Source organism: Zonotrichia leucophrys, chromosome 24 (assembly GCF_028769735.1).
Source record: "Zonotrichia leucophrys gambelii isolate GWCS_2022_RI chromosome 24, RI_Zleu_2.0, whole genome shotgun sequence".
NCBI classification, from domain to species: domain Eukaryota; kingdom Metazoa; phylum Chordata; class Aves; order Passeriformes; family Passerellidae; genus Zonotrichia; species Zonotrichia leucophrys.
Window position 1 is genome coordinate 4,124,123 of NC_088193.1, and position 6,777 is coordinate 4,130,899.

The following is a 6,777-nucleotide window of genomic DNA, read 5'->3' on the forward strand; positions in this document are numbered from 1 at the left end:
CATAACCTGTGTCAGATGTATTTACATTGAACTCGGCTCTGACAGAGAGCGGTGGAGCACACTACAAATAAAATTTGCTGTGCCACAAAACCTTGCCAGCCCTGAAATGCAGCATGGCAGGGGCAGCACAGACAGACAGACAGAGTAATCACAGACAGACAGAGTAATGACAGACAGACAGAGGCAGCACAGACAGACAGACAGTGGGGCTGGGCAGAGCTGTGTGAGTGTCTTAGGTTGGAAATGCAAAATATGACTGGCGGTGTTTATTCTGTTGCCATCTGTCAGAGCTGGGGCAGTTCTCTGCTGTTCATGGGGCAGTTTTCTTTATCTCTCCCACAGCCAATCCTCCCTCCAGGAGATCTCTGCTGTTCATGGGCCATTAATTATTAATTATCTTCTGTCCATGGGCCATTAATTATTAATTATCTTCTGTCCCTGGCCACTGAGTGTCCCTGCATGGCTGATCCAATCCCAGCATCCCATGGGGAGATGCTCCGCCCAGGGGAGGAGCCAAGCATTCCTACCTGGATCCAATCTGGCTTTGGGACACCCCAGCAGCCTCTGCCCCCTGCATTGCCAGAGGAGCAGCTTTCTGCTGCCCTGCATGGCCAGAGGGAGCCCAGGCCCATCTGCAGCAGCCCTGGAGCTGCAGAGGAAAACTCCCCCCTTGTGCAGGATCCCTGCTGCAGCAGAGCCACAGCTGGCACTGCAGGAGGGCTGAGCCCCCATGGATGGGGCTGGGACACCCCCTGGCACACAGGGGGCAGGGCATGGTCTGACTCTGGAAGTATTGGTTTTGTATTTTTATTTTCATGCATTTTTATTTTTTCCCTAATAAAGAACTGTTATTTCTACTCCCATATCTTTGTATGACAACCCCTTAATTTCAAAATTATAATAATTCAGAGGGAGAGGGTTTGCATTCTCTGTTTCAGGGGAGGTTCCTGCCTTCCTCAGCAGACACCTGCCTGTTCAAAGCAGGCCAGTGAGCCCCAGGTGCTCCCAGCTCCAGTGACAATCGCTGCTAAATGCTCTCATTAATCCCCCTCAGACAGGCAGCACTCCCTGGGTTTCCCTCACACCTGTTGATGGATCAATTCTGTCTCCTGCCCCGCTGCAAATCGAACTTGGTTAGACACTGCAAGTGCTGGTCATGATGCCAGAGCATTTATCCCACTTGTCCCTGAGCAGAAAATCCTTCTTTTATGAGATGGGCAGGACCAGACTGATCCTTCCTTGCTTCCCAGAACTTTGGATTTTCCTCTGCTAAAGCTGAAACACAGCCCAGGGCTGTCCCTGGGTGTTGTCACAGGGCAGGCAACACTTCCAAAATTTAATTTTATTTTATCCTCCTTCAACACAGGATGTATTCCTGTGGGTGCTGCCTGCACCCTGAGAAAATTCAGGCAACATTTATTAAACTGATCACATAATTGTGCTGTAATTAATGAAAAATACACCAAGACACTGCTGAAAATCTCATATTTCTTCATATTGTCCTTCAAGAGGAGGGCAGGAAAATTCAGTCCCTTTTGATCCCCGCTGCCCACAACCCTTCACACCCGGTTGTGCCAGCAGCAGTTGTAATTCTTGGTGTCTTCCAGCTTTTGAATCTGATTGACATCCCTTGATTTGCTGTCAAAAAGCACATCTGAAACCCCCCCAGCAGCTGATGCTGCCCTAGCTCCCACTGCTGGAAGTGGTTCCATAAATATGGTTTGTGCATCACTGGAAAGTAAATAAACAGGCAAAAATGGATCATTTGTGTTGGATCCACACAATTGGTGTTGAATCCACCACTACAGCAGGAGGATTGGATCATAAAATCTTCAAAAAACAGAAACAGGGCCAGTGCTTGGCTTCCAAATGAAGCTGGTGCTGAAATAGCTGGAGGAGGCAAGAGAAACGTGGAGAGGGTTTGCCAAAGGGAGCAAGGGAGGCATTTTTGGGGCATGGAGAGTGATAAACAGGGGTTTTTTGGACATGGAGAGTGATAATCAGTTTTTTTGGGCATGGAGAGTGACAAAAAGGAGGTTTTCTGGGCATGGAGTTAAACAGGGCTGGCTCCAGCTCTGCTGTTTGCCAGGGCAGTCCAGGCTGCAATGGGAGCAGCAGCAAAGCCAAGATTCTGGAGATGCAACCCAGGAATTCCTTCAGCTTCACATATGCAGAAAGAATGTGCATAAATAAAATAAAATACATAGAAATAAAATAAACATAGATAATAATAAAATATAAATATAAATATAAATATAAATATAAATATAAATATAAAATATAGTTATAAATATAAATAATAAAAATAAAATAAAAATTAAAATAAAATAAATAAATAGAAATGTGCAGAAATATCACAAGTTTAAATAAAAAATAAACAAATAAACAGAAATGTGCACAAATAGCACGAGTTTAAATAAATAAATAAAAAAAATAAATAAATAGAAATGTGCAGAAATATCACGAGTTTAAATAAATAAATAAAAATAAATAAATAAATAGAAATGTGCAGAAATATCACAAGTTTAAAGGCTCCAGATCTGCTTTTGAGAGACCCTGCCCTGCATTTTATTGGCGACCCAAACTGCTGCCACAGCAGAAAAGCAGAGGCAGCTGCTGACTCCAACAAAATTGCGCTTTAATTTCAAAGTGCCCCCCGCCACTGCCATTATTTATTTGCCTCATTTCTTAATTAATAAAATCACAGGAGTAAGTAACAAAACAAAGGCATCAGCATAACCACCAGAGATTTAAATATTGCTCTGAGCGTGGCAACTGCCCCTTCCAAAAAGCCTCTCCTTGCAGGGGACAGGGAAGTTTAAAGCCTCGTTCATCCTCTCAAACCCAGGATCAATTCTGTCAGCCAGCAGCAGCAGAAGTAACTCTTTTCAAGCCCTGCCAAGACCTTGCAGAAGATTTTAGCAGGGAAATTGGTCTGTGGCAGAAGTCTCCAAGGCCAAGCTGGCAGCTTAAGAGGCAGAGTTTAGAAAGAAGAAAAGCCTGAAGTGAGTGCCAGCAACAGAATATGAAATGATTGAAAGGAGTTCTGGACAAGAGGAAAAAAAAAAGCTTTCAAAACATCAGGCTGGTAATTTATCAAAAGCTGCAAGTGTTGGATTGAGGGAGTTCACACAACCCATCAGAGGCACTTAATGATTGCTCCTCTCTTGCTCCCAAAGTCCTGACAAAGGAAATGTTTCCAGTGCAATGCTCAGATCCGGATGAAAGCACTGAGCGGCTCTGACAGGACAGGAGACATGAAACCAACGTGTCCATCCAGGAGGAAAAACTTCAGGCCAGCTGGATCCCATCAGGAATTCATCTGAAAGCTGAAAATATTAAATATTCTCACAATGTCTAACTGCAACTACAGGGCATTTAATAAAACTGAATTCCTGTCAGGAAATGCTGCCTTACAAGCCAATGTGATCCTGATTTCAGGGTTTTGTGGCTTGGACTTATTTTGCAGCCCTGAACAAAGTGCTGGGATGTTTATTTATCCTTGGAAGTTTTACAGAGCCAGCCCTGAACAAAAGCTTCTGGAATGTTTATTTATCCCTGGAACTTTTACAGAGCCAGCATGGTACAAGTACAGCTTGAATTAGAGGTGCCTTGTATCCACTAGAAATTATATGAACAGGAGGAAAAAAAAAAGTGTTAAATCCACATTCCTGATTTATCCTCCACAGCGTGCCCAAAAATCATTATTTCTCATTTCCAAGCTTAAACACTTGAAGAGCCTCTTTATCTCCCTTTTACCTGCTCCAGGAGTGTCAGGATGCTTTAGCAATTATGAAAAAAAAGCTCTTGAAAAAACCTAAAGATTGGCCCAGTCGTGCTGGCTCCATTCTTCCAAGCATCTTTCAGATCCCTTTTTCCACTGCAATACCTTCTGGAACTCACCCCCATTTCCAGGGGGAATTTTAGCACAGGCACCAGGGCTGCATCCAGGGAGCTGAAGAGATGAAACTTCTTCCCTCTCTGTAGAGAAATCTCTAAAGCTATTGTTAAAATCCCCTATTCCTTGGAACAAAGGCCATGCTCCATATAATGGTTTTTTTTTCTGTGCTGGTGAGTCACTGTGGCTCAGCAAGCAGCACTAAAAAGTTCATTTAAGCTTTGCCTGAAAGTTCATTTAAGTTTTTTTTTTTTTTTTTCCCCTCAAAGATCCACTTTACAGGCTTTAAAAAAGGAAGAAATTTAAACAGGGGGCACATCTCTGAGTGGCAGCACTTCTAATGGAGAAAGTGGCTCTGGAAAATTCTGTCAAGTGAGACATGAAAGAAAAATCTGAGTTTTTAAACTCTGGTGCTTCTCACTCAACATTTCTTACTTTTTTTTTCCTTTTTTTTTTAACAGAAGGAAAAAATCAAGATCAGAGGGCAGGGCATGGCATTCCAGCAGATTCTCAGAGCTGTTATATTTATTTACAAACCCTCTCCTGTCACCCATTGTATTCCCCACAGGAAAATCCTCTTGAGTCAGGGCACCAAATGTGTTTTACACCTTTACTGAAGCAGATTTGATGGAAATTCATAAAGGAAAGGCTTTTTGGGAGGTTTTATTCTGTGCTAACCGAGGTACACACCCAACCCATTGGGCACCTGCAAAATTCAGTGTAATTAAACAAGTTTCCTACTGGTTTGACTGGATTTGGCTTAAACAGAGAAAAGCAACCTGGAATTGAGTGGTTTCTGCTCCACTGGATGCCCAGGTACCTCCCAGAAGTGGCAGTGCCTTCGGATGCAGTGCTAAAAGCTTTTCCAGACCCTCCTTTTAGTGCCTTGCCTAAGGCCAAAAAGAACTGAAAGCACAGCAGGGACCAGAGCCCCAGAAATCCCAAATTTAAGAGCCTCCTGCTCCACCTGAACAAAACATTTTCTGCAAGCACCCAGGTCAAGCTGCTGTTTCACCACAGAACCTGAAAATTCAAGCAGATATTTCCCCATTAACTCCTTCAGGAAAAATCCATCCAGCCAGAAAGTTTGGAAGGATTGTTGGTTATTCTTGATAATAACTCTTGGTTATTGTTATAACTTCTCTGGTTATTCTATCCAGTAAATTTGGATGGATTATTGGTTATTCTTGGTAATATCTCTTGGTTATTATTATAACTTCTCTGGTTATTCTCATCCAGCCAGTAAGTTTGGAAGGATTGTTGGTTATTCCTATCCAGCCAGTAAATTTTGAATGGATTATTGGTTATTCTTGGTAATAACTCTTGGTTATTATTATAACTCCTCTGGTTATTCTGTCCAGTAAATTTGGATGGATTATTGGTTATTCCCATCCAGCCAGTAAATTTGGATGGATTTATAAAGTTGGTTATCCCCATCTAGTCAGTAAATTTGGATGGATTGTTGGTTATTCCCATCCAGCCAGTAAATTTGGTTGAGGTGTTGGTTATTCACATCCAGTGAATCCATCCAATAAATTTGGATGGATTATTGGTTATTCCCATCCAGCAAACCTGGGAATAGCCCCAGAGTGTCCCCCCCAGTGAACATGGAATCCACACAAATGCTGCATTTCAGATCCTCGTCCATGTGCTCCTTCAGGTCAGTGCAAATTATAAAGAAAACCATCCAGCCCCAGGTTCCAACACTCTGCAGGATAAGTGAACTTGGTTTTAAACATCTGGACTCTGGATTACACCCTGATCTCAAGGGACTGATAAATCCTCCCATTCACCCCCTCTGGATGCTCTCCCGTTATCCCTCCTTCCCCACTCCCTCAGGTTGCAGATGTCCCCTGTCCTGGTTTGAACAGCCAGGTGTCTGCTGAAGAAGGCAGGAGCCTCTCCTGAAATGGAAAATGCAAACCCTCTCCCTCTGAATTATTATAATTTTGAAATTAAGGGGCTCTCAGGCAAAGATATGGGAGCAGAAATAACAGTTTTTTACTAGGGAAGAAAAAAAATAAAAAGATATAAATAAAAAAGAGCAATAATAGAAAACAACCCTGCCAGAGTCAGACCATGCCCTGTCCCCCTGTGTGCCAGGGGGTGTCCCAGCCCCATCCATGGGGGCTCAGCCCTCCTGCAGTGCCAGCTGTGGCTCTGCTGCAGCAGGGATCCTGCACAAGGGGGGAGTTTTCCTCTGCAGCTCCAGGGCTGCTGCAGATGGGCCTGGGCTCCCTCTGGCCATGCAGGGCAGCAGAAAGCTGCTCCTCTGGCAATGCAGGGGGCAAAGGCTGCTGGGGTGTCCCAAAGCTCAGATTGGATCCAGGTAGGAATGCTTGGCTCCTCCCCTGGGCAGAGCATCTGCCCATGGGATGCTGGGATTGGATCAGCCATGCAGGGACACTCAGTGGCCATGGACAGAAGATAATTAATAATTAATGTCCCATGAACAACAGAGATCCTGGAGGGAGGACTGGCTGTGGGGGAGATAAAGAAAACTGCCCCATGAACAGCAGAGAACTGCCCCAGCTCTGACAGATGGGAACAAAATACACACCCCCATTTCCAACCTAAGACATCCCCAAAAAAATACTGTTTAATAAATTTATAATCAGTAGCCAAGTGTCCTGTAGATCTTCACTTGGGTCAGCCACCCCAAGCCAGGTCTTGTTTACAGGACAGATTTGTAGTCACACCTGGGGATAACTCTTTTATTCTTCTCCAAACCCAAGGCTTGGCTTGTGAAGCAGCCCAGGGAGGTTTTTTTTTTTAATCCTTGTTTAGCCTAGCATGAAATTGTTTTCCAGGTAGAGATTAATTCTGCAGCAGCTTCTCCCCTTGTTGTGTAATTTGCCGAGCTGCAGAGGCCCGTGCTG